This window comes from Micromys minutus, assembly GCF_963924665.1.
Source record: "Micromys minutus genome assembly, chromosome: 20".
NCBI classification, from domain to species: domain Eukaryota; kingdom Metazoa; phylum Chordata; class Mammalia; order Rodentia; family Muridae; genus Micromys; species Micromys minutus.
This window is the reverse complement of record NC_137955.1, coordinates 13,824,518-13,835,662: the sequence shown is the minus strand read 5'-3', so window position 1 is coordinate 13,835,662 and position 11,145 is coordinate 13,824,518. Positions and strand designations below refer to the sequence as shown.

Genomic DNA, 11,145 nt, shown 5'->3' with positions numbered 1-11,145 from the left:
GTCTGGGGGCAGATCTGTCAGACTGGACCCTAGAGAGGGATGTGCATGCAGGATTTAGCTGATTGGCTTTTTTAATTAATGTTTTTGGTTACCTAACAGAGTTTGGGTTTTGTCATAGTATCTTCATGTATGTGTTTGTACACCTCGTTCCCACTCATTCCCTCAGCACTGTTGTTCTCCAGGCCTCTTCCCTAGCAGCACTCCTCTTTCTCCCTCCCGTCACAGTCACATTGCCCGCTCTATTTTCCAACTCTCCTGGTCATCTTTCTGATTCTCTGTCTCTGTGTCTCTCTGTTTCTGTCTCTCTTTTCCCCTCTCTGTCTCTGTCTGTCTCTCCCCCCCCACCCCCGGTCTCTTTCTCTCTCTCTCACACACACACACTTTTTCAATATAGGTTCTGAGTATGAGCAATACCACGTGGCATTTGTCTTTCCGAGTCTGGCTTATTTTGATTAACATAATGACTTCCAGTGACATCCACCTTCCGGCAGATGTTATACTGGTCTCCTTTTCTTCTTTATGGACACAGAACTTTACTTTGTGACTATGCTTCCCATTTTCTTCCTCCACTCGTGTTTGTCGATGGTCATATAGTCCAGTCTGTTGTGAACAGTATAGCCAGAAAACTGGACGTGTGGTTATCTCTGTGAAGTGCTGATTTGGGGTGTGGCGGGTCGCTGATGATTCTATTGTCAGTTTCTGAAAGAACAACTGTACTGCTTTCTCACAGTGGCTGCACACATTTCTATTTCACCCAGCGGTGAGAAAGGTTTCTCTTTCGCCATATCCTGGTCAGCAGTTGTCATTTGTTTTCTTGATGATAGCTGTTCTGAGCAGAGGGAGATGAACTCTGAGACACAGACCTAATTTACATTTTCCTGATGACTACAGATGTTAATGTTTTCCAGTATTTAGTGACCATTGGTATCTCTTGTTTAGATAATTACTCATTAACCCATTTATTGTTTGGGTTATTTGGAGTTTTTGGTGTGTAGTTGTAGCTCTTTATATATCTTGGTTTTAATACACCATCTGACATGTAACATTCTCCCCTCCACCATTTTCAAAAGCAGTACCTTTTTTTTTTTTTTTTTTTTTTTTTTTTTTTTTAGCTTCAGCAGGGTGTTTGATGGATGCTGATTTGTCTTCGGATTCTCCACTCTGCTGGAACAGACAAGAGGAGGGGCTTCTGAAGACTGACGTCCAGGGTTTTTAGCCATTATAGGGATCACAGATGTTTATCTTTGCTTCCATTCCCTTCAGATCAGAGTAAAACTCCGATATTGTCTAAGACGGCATATTTGGGTGTAGGGCATTTTTCTTCGTACAGCTTTTAATTTTAAAGTTCCTTATGATCTTGTTGCTGTGAACACATTCAGGACATAGCAAATTATCTTCCCCTCTTGGTTCCAGGATAATACAGGCTGGTAGCAGGATGAGAAAATTCATCCTTTGGGGAATGTGTGGAACCCAGGTCAGACCAGAATGAAATTGCAGGTGAACCCAGTCTTTCCTACCTGCGGGGCGCTGCCTGCCATGGACAACACCATCTGAGTCCAGCGGCTTGTGGCAGAAAGGCCTCACAGAAGAGGGAAGAGGACAAGGATTCACAGACCTTGGCTGCAGCTCTCATAGAATTCTTCTCCTGGCTGCAAATGTGGACCCCTGAGGAGTTAGAATTTCCAGGACACCACTCTCCTGATTGCTACTTTAGCAGCTGCCTGGAGGCCTGATTCCTCTGAAGACCATCTTGGTTTTCTTGGGACCCAGCTTCATTCTAGCCTCAGGAAATGTGTTGGGATTATAACATTCTTGTTTAAAATATGGATGTCTCCGAAGTCTCAGATAAACTTCAACTTTCTTGCCATCCATACTCAAGTATGATAAAGGTTCCACTCCCGACGAGTGTTGGGGACACATCATTTACAGGTAGAGTGGCCGGAGGAGAGGTGCTTGGTATGGTTCTTGTTGGGTGTTTAATTCCCTCATACTAGAGAACAGACTAGTGGTTTGTGGTCTATGGTTGAAGAAACATTTGATTCCACAGGATATTGTGTAAATGGGCTCCTTGGTAAATGGGACCAGCATTAAAACTACACTTTGCTCATTCTTGTTGTAAGTCTCCTGGCTGAAGCATGACATTTTCAGGCAGGCTTGGGAGAAGACAAAGGCAGCAATTGAATGGATACCTACTTATAGGTAAAATTAAAAGGCAATATTTTAACCCTGGTGATTGCTTCTTGCTGTATTAGTCTCATTTCCCTTGCTCTGATAAAATACCATTACAAAAACCAACTTTGAGGTCAAAGGGTTTCTTTCAGGCTCACAATTCCAGGTTACCAATCAAGCCAAGGAGGTCCAAGGAGCTCTTTTTTTTAATTACATATTTTATTTTTAAAAACAGATATATTATCGTGTGTGTCATGGGACTGGGATGTTGTACGCATACCTGGGTGTATATATGCTTCACTATGTGTTAGGAGGTGCTGGAGGAGGCAGGAGGAAGGGCCCAGATACCCTGCAGCTGGAATTACAGGCAGTGTGAGCCTGAAGTGGTTTCTGGGAGCCAAGCCCAGGTGCTCCGGAAGAGCAGCCATGTATTCTTAGCTTCTGATCCGTCTCTCCAACTCGTGTTCGGGTTGTTTTGTTATTAAACACCCCATGATAGTTATCCTTGAGAGTTTGTCTCCAGAAGGCTCCGTTGATTCTGTTTGAGTTGATGTATAAAAGTGGAATCCCTGCATCACTGGCACCTCCAATTCATGGACCATTTCATAGGAAACTGCCAATTGTCACTTAACTGCTAGTCTCTGACTTCCTCCTTTCAAAGCCAATAAACAAGGGACAAGAGAAACAAAAGAAATAAACCAAAGATCCTTCTAAATTCTTTAGTTACCCAATAAACTAGTTCCACTTGTCCCTCCTGGCTGGACATGGGTTATCAGATTGAGACTGACATTGTTAGGTCAGCCATTCATTCCCAGACTTTCCCCTGAAACACCATCACTTCAGTTTTGTGGTGGAGATTGGACTCACATCCTTAAGCGTCCTGAGGCACACAGGTCCTCAGTCACTCAGCTACACTCAGATAAGATCCCACTGGACAGCACAGGTTAGCTTTGAACTCAGGATCTTCCTCAGCCTGCCAGGTGCTGGAATGAGAAGCATGTCTCCTCTTCATACCCAGTATTGTAAATTTTGGGGTTTCAGACAATTATTATATTTTTAATTATAATAACTTAGCTCCCAATAGTGAAAAATGAGTGAAATAACATCTTATACATGTATCGAATTGTTAAATAATAAATAAAATTTTAATAAAACATCATTGGAATAAAAAGAACTCCCTTGTTAATTCCTATGCACAGCCCCCCTCCCCCATAATACCTTTCTTGGAGTATAGTTACCTCACAATTTTTGCTTGAGTCTATCGGTGTTTTAACTGTGATCACGATGTAGTTGTTCATACCTGAGCTACACAATAAACTGCAAAAATACATTTATATAGTTTTTCTTTTCCTTGGAATGATAATTCCCCACACTTTACTATGTTTTTATTTTTAAGTTATATGTATTTAAAATTCCTAGTGCATGCGTGGGTACATGTGTGTCCCGTCGGAAGATGGCTTGTGGGAACTGATTGCCTCCTTCTATCATGTGGGTCTCAGGTTTTCAGGCTTGCAAGCCAAGTGCCTTTGTGCACTGAGACATTCCATTGGCTTTACTGTTACACTCACTAATCCTTCTCCAAGCCTTCTAACAGATCAGCTTTTTCCAGTTTCAGTATCTGTTTTTTCTTTCTTTCTTTCTTTCTTTCTTTCTTTCTTTCTTTCTTTCTTTCTTTCTTTCTTTCTTTCTTTCTTTCTTTCTTTCTTTCTTTCTTTCTTTCCTTTTCTTCCTTGTGTGTTTGAGCCGTTTCTATTTGGGCCCAGGGCCTCCCGCATGTCTGGTAAAGATGATTTCTAGTTGATCTCATATCCTTTGGGATTTCCCTTGCTCACCATTCTCAGGATTTTCTTCTCCTACCAGGAAAAGCCTTCCTATTTTTCCTTTGGCATATTCATCTATAACATCTTCAACAAAATTGTTTTGGTTAAAATATTTTTGTAAACCTTTCATGTTTGAAAATGTCTTTACCCTTCAGATGAGAAGTCACTGTAGAGAAAACATTTCTCCATTGCTTCCTAGCTTCTTACTTTGCCATTGAAAACCATCCTCATGGCTGACTTAAGAGGTTTCTTCTTCTTCTTCTTCTTCTTCTTCTTTTTTTCCGTTTATCTTTGATACCTAATATCACTCTTTTGTTCTTGAGGGTACATGTATTGTCATAGGTTATAGGTTATACTGGGAACAGTGGGGTCTTTCAATACAGTCAGTCTGGGAAATTGAGGCTGTTCTGTGCTTATTTTATAGGTATGGTTTTTAAAATTATTTTCCTGAGGGCTTCTGTAATAACTTCATAACTAAAAATGCTTTGTGTTATGCAATGCATCTCTTTTCACTTATTTTTGTGCAGGTATGCTAGGGGAAATTGAGTCAACTCAGCTTTGTGGAGTTGGAAAAATTCTAGTAGTATAATTTTTTCTGCATATTTTCAACCAATAATTTATATCTGCATTTTCCCCCCAAAAAACCAATTGCTATTTCTGATGGTTTTGTGCTCTAAAGTCACTTTTTAGTGTATTTACACTGAATTTGCAAATACCAAACTATTTTCCGTATGGGAAATACAGGGCTGGGTTCCTCTGGACTTTTGCTCTGTTTTGTATTTGAGGGCAGACTAGTTTTTACTGACTATGTATGCTAGGGGCAGTGAGACCTTTCAATCTACAAACGAATGTTCTTCAATTCCAGGAATGATATTAGTTCTCACATGATATCTCCATGTGCAAAACCTAGTTTTGGGTGTGTTGCCCTTAAAAATATCTTATTTGTAGTGTATTGTTGATTTTTCAACATTGAACTCAAGTCACAGCTAAACACTGGAATTCACACCTGGGTGAATCTTTGGCTAACAGCTATTTGTTTCATAAGGCACATCCCATAGACTTGCAAATGGTAGCAGCACTCAAAACTATTCGTGTGGTCATTCAAAACAGTATAGTCAGTAAATAAAAAATTGGTAAAGAAAACAAAAGGGAAAAGGTGCTGCTAAATGGACCGTGGAAGGAATGCTTGTCTACCCGGACAGAAGAAGCTGCCTGTTGTCTTGTTTGGCCTTAACTGAGAATGTGTGTATCAAGTGACTTAGTTTTCCGATACTGAATGCATACCCACAGATGACCAAAATACTATATGCATTTGCAAATTTACAAACAAATGTTAGTAGGTAGGCAGGTTTTGAAATAAAAGCCATTTTTTAAAAAATGAAGTTCAGTTGGACCAACTGGTATCTCAAATTCCTGAGCTATGTATGATTCTGTAGCCTAATCTTGCTTATTTCCTACTGGCCTTCCTTAGATACCTTTAGGTCTCAGCTTTCTTCTTTACCATTTCTTTTTTTACTTTCCACTTTTTTGGAAACATATTTAAATTTTTAGTTAAAATGCAATTGCTTGACCTTTCTCCTCCTCCCTGTCCTCCCTCCAACCCTTCTCATAATCTCTTCTCTGAAACTCCATCCATGCCCCCAATTGATGGTCTCATTTTTATTATGTTACATATGAAATAAATACATACGTACAGCCTGCTGACTCCAGTCAATGAGGGTGCTCACACCTGGGAGAGACTGCCTCTCAGCAATCAGGATAGTTCTTGGTCTGGGGGCTGCACCCTGTGGAATGTCTTCCTTCTTTGTTAGTATGTCTGTTGGTATTCTGTTCAGGTCTTGTTTACTCAGACTTTGTTAATGGGTCAAGGTTGTCATTTCCTGTCATTTCTAGGAGACACAATCTCAAATCAGACTTCCTGATCCTCTGGCTCTTTCTCCCGCCTCTTTTGGGATGTTACCTGAGCCTTAGGGTTGTTGTCAACATACAACTGTTGTAAGGGGGCTCCACATAGTCTGTTGATCGGGGCATTATAACCTGTTGTAATTTTCTGTAATGGTCTTCACTGAGGGGTGGGAGCGTCACTTGTCTGTGGATATAAGGGTAAGTTTTAGAAAGTAATTAGGAGTTATGCTGGTCTATTAAAGTGGTGGTAGTAGTAGGTTCTCTTCTAAGATTTATTTATTTAATCCTAGGTAGGTTTCTACTGCCACATATGATTTCCATCCAGTTGGGTGGGCCGGAAGTCCCACTAGATAACTGTTATTCGTTACTCCAAGCTATTGCATCCTTAGGGACATCTTGCCACTGGCCATTGTTACAATTCATTGGTATCAAACTGTTGATTCCTTCTCTCTCTTGGCAACTTGCACAGTGCTGCATTTTCTGCCATTATTACACCTAGACCACAGAAAGTAGGCCATCACATTAGAGTCAGATAAAATTTGAGTTCTGCATCCAAACTGTGCACTGTCTTCAACTATAGGAACTTAACCTTCAACCTCTGAGAGGCAACTAAGGGTAACAGCTAAAGCCTATATTATTTTGGGAGTCACCTGAACTTCCCTGACCAACAACAATTAAAGGTTTATAGTAAGACTTTTGGAAATTTGGATTCCTTTAAAAAAACCACAGAAATATTATAAGAGTATGTTTTTGTTTTAATCCTAGGTGTAGGGATATGGGGTTGCTTCAGGCTGTCTGCTGCAGCTGACAGTAATTTGCCTCTTGTTCTAGTAGAGATGTGGTTTTGTCAGCTGCAGATAGTTTCTTCTTGGTGTGACATTTGGCATTCTGGGGACTTTTCAAAGGGTATAATGCTAGGGCCCCATAGGCAGGGGAGCTGTGGTTTGTTAGTAGGCATGCTCAAAGAAAAAACAAAAGGAAAGAAATTAGATTCAGGTCCCTCTCTCTCTCTCTCTCTCTCTCTCTCTCTCTCTCTCTCTCTCTCTCTCTCTCTCTCTCTTTCTCTCTCTCTATCCTTCTATGTAGTGATGTGGGTGAACTCAGAGAGATAACGGGTGGGAAAAAGAAGAGCCCACAAAGTAGCAAATACCAGCTATAGTCTATTAGTATATTAACTAGTATATTGCTCTTATAAGGAACACTGTCAGCCCAAATGATAGAGTTTCATTTACATGTGTATTTATGTTATGTATAATTTTAGGTATAAAACAGTGTGCTTCCCTGAAGCTTTATCAAACGTCATTAGTGTTATCTGTCCCTCCTTTTTCCTCTTCATTTATATTGACTTCCCCGTAAATCCAACTTTCAAAAAAATCATCTCTCATTTGCTATTTTCTCCTTTCTCATTTATATTGCTTTTTCTTTTGTTTTGTTTTATAGTTTCTTGAGAGAGTGAAGGAGGGTATCTTCAATTAGCCATGCCTTAAGTAGAATTACCTTTGATACACACTTCTAGGCAGGAAGTGTGTGTGTGTGTGTGTGTGTGTATTGGAGAAAATTATTGGTTGTATAAAGAAATACTTCGTATTTTCTACTATTTAGCTTTCCTGTGTAGCTCACTCTAACAACCCTGTAAATATTTTGTATTTATGTTTACTATGTAAACTAGTCCATTTCTCCTCTATGTTTCTGTCAATTTCTTCCAAATAGTAGATTACCTAAAGAATGTGGGGAATGGGTTTAAAATAAACAAACACCGGTGTGGCAAACAAAATTTGTCTTAAATCTTAGGCTGGGTTTCTTTCCTGTTGTGCCACAACCTCTTCTCTGGTCTTACTATTTTTCTGTGTCAATGATTTCATCAGCCAGTAACAAAAGGTTGCAAAGGTGTGTTATGCAAAGGAGTCCCCCAAATCATCTCATTTGATCTTGGTGTATAGGAAATGACATCCGGTGGCCTTAGTTTAGCTCCGGGCACCTATATTAGTTATTTTCTACTGTTGTACTAAATACGATGACCAAAAGCAACTTATGGAGGAAAGGGTCTATTTGTTCTACACATCCTGAGTCACAGTCTGTTGAGGGAAGCTAGGGCAGGGACTTAGAGGCAGGAGCTGATACAGAGCCATGGAGGGGTGCTGCTTACTGGATTGCTCCTAACAGGCTTGCTCAACCTACTTTTTTATAGTATCTGAGACCACTGCTCCAGGGATGGACCCACCCACAATAGGCTGGGTCTTCCCCCATCAATCACTAATTAAGAAAATGCCCTACAGGTTTGCCTGCATCCAGACCTTAGAGAGGCATTTCTCCATTGAAGTTTTCTCAGATGAGCTTGTGTCAGGTTGACTTAAACTAACCAGAACAGCTCCACATCAGCTGTTTTTAATTAACGTCTTCACCTGTGCAGTGGGAATACTGTCAATTTCACAGAATTATTATGAAGATCAAGTGAAAAAATTAAAGCTATTAGTCTAACCCCAACACATAGCAAGAGAATCATAAACTATTAGTTTTCAGCATTTGTGTTCATAACTAAGCTGAGATTCTGCACTGTTCAGTTTAAATAGAAATAAAAATTATAAACCTGTTTTCAGATTTAACAACTGTATCTCTTTCCCCTGGTTCCTTCCTGGATTACATAGGATTGTCATGGTTGTATATTTCTTTTTCTCGAGTTGAAGATACTCCCAACACTTCATCTCTATTGCCACATTTATCAGGACTTCCCGAATATAAACTTGAAAACTGAGTAATTTTCTTGAGTTGCTTATGGCCTCTCAGATGACACTTCCTTTAAAGTTGAGTGGTGTAACAGAAGCAGATGATTATTTATTTAATTGTGCAGTTACAGTAAATGCAACTCATTTCTCAGCCTAAGTGGGTGAGTGCCACCCTGGGTTGGGCTGGATTTAAGGGAAAGCTCTCAGATAAACACAGGAAGCACACATCTCCCTGAGGATAAAGTACCTATCACCTGCATCCTGGCTTGTGCATAGCATTGGTTTCCAAGAGGATCTTTTGAACCAGCTGGTCATTGTGGGGTGCCACCTAGTCATGAAGGTGAGTATGAGGACTCATTTGTTGATAATTGGATTCTCCTTTTCCTACTGTGTTTGCTTGCTGAAATTATCTGTCAGAACCCCATCGTATGAGCTATTCCTCTGATAGAGTATACTCTTTTGGCAAGTCATATTTTTCAAAAGTTATGGTGAGAAATCCTTGGGATGGAGAATGAGAAGGTGGTGGCATTTTCTGAACAGAATAGAGTTAAAGTATAGACTAGAGAAAACCAGAGCAGAGTTAACTGGAGTGAAATTCATGTGGGTAGTAGAGTTTTGAAGCAGTGGAAATGAGGGAGAATCAATCACTGAGAGCTACCTTATGGCTCTAGTTTAGAGCTACCCAGAGCTGTAATTGAGAGCCTGTACTCAGGAGCTTGGATTGATTTTTGTCCCTCACAAACAGTGATTTTTGAAATGCTCACAGACTATCTCTGATGCTCAATTTGCTTATCTATGAAGTGGAGGTAAGACCAACTCTAAAGGGATTTGGAGGCAATTAATACAATGAAATTAGCACCCAGTAGGTCCCTTCTGTGACACTGTGGCTGTGTTCTTGCTAGTCTAGTTTCTGGCCATTTAGAATGTTCTTCCTTGGAAGCAGCTTACTAGCCAAATGGGCTTACTCACTTTGAGACTGAGGTAGATATGTGACGTCTCTTAGCTTTATCCTAGTAAGCATTCCATATCCTTATGTAAAAAACTATGGGGACCATTATCTATCAAGTTTAAATTGCAAGTATTTGAGCTTGATTTATGAAATTATAAATTTAATATAACTTAACCTAAAATATAATAGATAAAACATAGTTTACATGACTTTAAAAATTTAAGTAAATATGAAATACAAATATAAACATATCTACCTTCTTTACATCGAAGACCTGGATAAAAATACCTGTGTAAGTGCTGTTTAAAGATGAGACCATTATTATTATTTTGGAATCCAAACCATCATTTAAGAAAATGAGGGGACTGGAGAGATGGCTTAGATGGCCAGTCCCAGGCCATCTGATGCCCATTTGTAGCTTCTGCAGGTATCAAGTGTGTATGTGATATATTGACATATATGTGGGCAAAATATTCAAACATAATTATTTTAAAAGATTGACTTATCTGTTGAGTGTTGGTCTCTACATACATGCTCATGTATGTGCACATGAACATATCCACACAGCAACAAAGGAGAATGACAACAGAGGTCCCCTTTCTTTAAGCAAAAGAAGAAAAAACTATACACCAGAGCCTGTGAGGGATTCTGAGGTACTGTACTCAGTACTGTAGTCAACACTACTGGGCTGGGTTGCTTTTAAAGACTGTGGATGCTGAAGCCATCAAACAGGCTGCCTGGACTCACTCAGTGTACTGGCTGGTTTTCTGTTAACTCGACACAAGCTGGAATTAACAGGAAAAAAAAAAAGTTTCCCTTGAGGAAATGCCTCCATGAGATCCAGCTGTAAGGCACTTTCTCAACTAGTGATCAAGGGCGGAGGGCCCAGCTCATTGTGGGTGGGACTGTCCTGGGTTCTATAAGAAAGAAAGCTGATCAAGCCAAAGGAAGCAAGACTACCTGGGTTGGTAGACCTGGGTTCTATAAGAAAGCAAGCTGATCAAGTCAAGGGAAGCAAGTCAGTAAGTACCATCCCTCCATGGTCTCTGAATCAGCTTCTGCTTCCTGACCTGCTTGAGTTCCAGTCCTGACTTCCTTTGATGATGAACAGCAATGTGGAATGTAAGCTGAATAAACTCTTTCCTCCACAACTTGCTTCTTAGTCATGATGTTTTGTGCAGGTCATGACTAAGACACTCAGTCCCTCAGAATCTCACAGACTAATAGACTTACTTGTTAGTTTTACTCTACTTCCAAGACTAACGTCAGCTGACAACAGTTGAATACATTGTGAACAATTCACTGAATGGAAGAAAGTAAAAATGGAATTGGGCAAAATTCAGCATCTAGGAGCCAACCTTGACTGAGATTTGAAATGCCAAGTGTATGGAATGGAGGAGTGCTAGGGAGAACAGTGGCTCCTTGTAGTCCTTCACTTTGTGGTATGAACAAGATGTAGGAAGGCAGAGACAACAGGCAGGAGACTTTCCTACTTTTCTTCTCTTACTTCATCCTGGACACTCTTATAGCCAGCAGTAATTGTTTGGGTTGTTTCCTCGTCCCTGATGGCGGCTGCCAT

General features: G+C 40.1%; 1 pseudogene across 1 annotated transcript; it reads right to left on the bottom strand.

Moving 5' to 3' along the window:
- Positions 1-1,287: 1,287 nt before the first annotated feature.
- Positions 1,288-11,145, bottom strand: LOC308433645 (developmental pluripotency-associated protein 2-like; annotated as a pseudogene). Its single transcript has 3 exons — positions 11,060-11,145; positions 5,950-6,078; positions 1,288-2,067 (listed from the first exon to the last, which is right to left on the bottom strand). The product of its transcript is annotated as a developmental pluripotency-associated protein 2-like (transcript).